The sequence below is a fragment of the Zootoca vivipara genome, chromosome 5, assembly GCF_965207765.1.
Source record: "Zootoca vivipara chromosome 5, rZooViv2.hap1.1, whole genome shotgun sequence".
Taxonomy (NCBI): domain Eukaryota; kingdom Metazoa; phylum Chordata; class Lepidosauria; order Squamata; family Lacertidae; genus Zootoca; species Zootoca vivipara.
The window spans coordinates 26,361,614-26,362,993 of record NC_142588.1 but is presented as its reverse complement, the minus strand read 5'-3'; positions in this window follow the sequence as shown (position 1 = coordinate 26,362,993).

Genomic DNA, 1,380 nt, shown 5'->3' with positions numbered 1-1,380 from the left:
GAGGCACGGCGCATGCGTCGAAGTGAAGCGCGAGCGCGGACGGGTTGGAGGGGGTGATTCACTCGGGCGCCGCGCACCTCGGTGACGTCTCGAAGTGAGATTTCTCCGCCCCTCTCTCTCACACACGTGCTCCGGGAGGATGGGGTCGCAGTCTCCAAAACAAGGAAGGGAAGTAACAGCGCGCATGCGTCAAAGGAAGCACACACACACACACACACACACTCACTCTCTCTCACGATCGAGGAGCGAAGAATCCTATGAGGAAAGCCGTCATTCGATTTGCATTACGTAGTATTCCGTCGCCACTTTGCTTGGCGGGTCATAACAGCAGCGCCATCTTACTGTCGGGCAGCAGAGTAGGCACCTTGAGCGAATGTCGAGGTTGAAAAGTCCGGGCCTAAAGAAGCGCCTCAGATTCTGCGCTGCCATGATGCAAACAGAAACGCTTCCTGACGCCCGCTGCCTACCTGAAGCTCAGAATGCACCCCAGGCGTTGAAAAATCACGAGCCCAAAATAGAAAACGAAATGTTAGTTTTAATATTTATAGGTTTGGACTAACCTTCTAAATTTCTAGTGCTCAAATGCGCACTGTCATGCCAGGGGAATACTTCACATTTTCTCCCCAACCGCCGATACTATAGTTTAATTATTTCAGGTACAGTTAGAAATGTCACTTTAAATGAAAACTGGTGGGTTATCCAATGTTGAGCGTTCCGTGGACTAAATAAACAGAACTATACGTCACAAGCAAGACGACAACAAAAGAACAAACCACACTGATTTCTGCCACAATAGATAAACTTTATTTCGGCCATAGGCCCATAATGTACTGCAACCAAGAATAAAACAGTATAAAACCGACATACATAAAAACAATCAGACAAATTAAAAACAAAAGAATCAGAACAATCAGGCAAAATTAGTCCCTCATACAAGGAACTTATGTACAACATTTTTAAAACGTTTCAAGTAGTTTTGTGGGGCTTTTAGCTATGGTTAAAACGTTAGTGCATTGCAGGCCTTCATTTTTCATTACTCAGCTCAGAAGGTTACTCGAATGATGTATCTTGGTGTCAGTAGTCGTAAAGTAAGTTATGCTGTTTTTTGTAAGAGAGAACTGAAATCAAATATCTTGCTACAAGTAATGTTTTGGTCATATCATCATCTTGCAGCAGGTATGTTAATTGGGTCTCCAGCGGTTTGTCCGTGATTTCCAGAAATAGAGGGTACAAGATTTTAGTCCGAGCGGGCGTATGCAGGGGGCAACAGAACAGTATGTGGTAGAGGGATTCTATTGTTCTGTTGTCACACGTGCATAAAACTGAGATTTGGCCTTTGGAAAACCTGTGCCCCAGGACATTGGATGGGAAAACATTAAA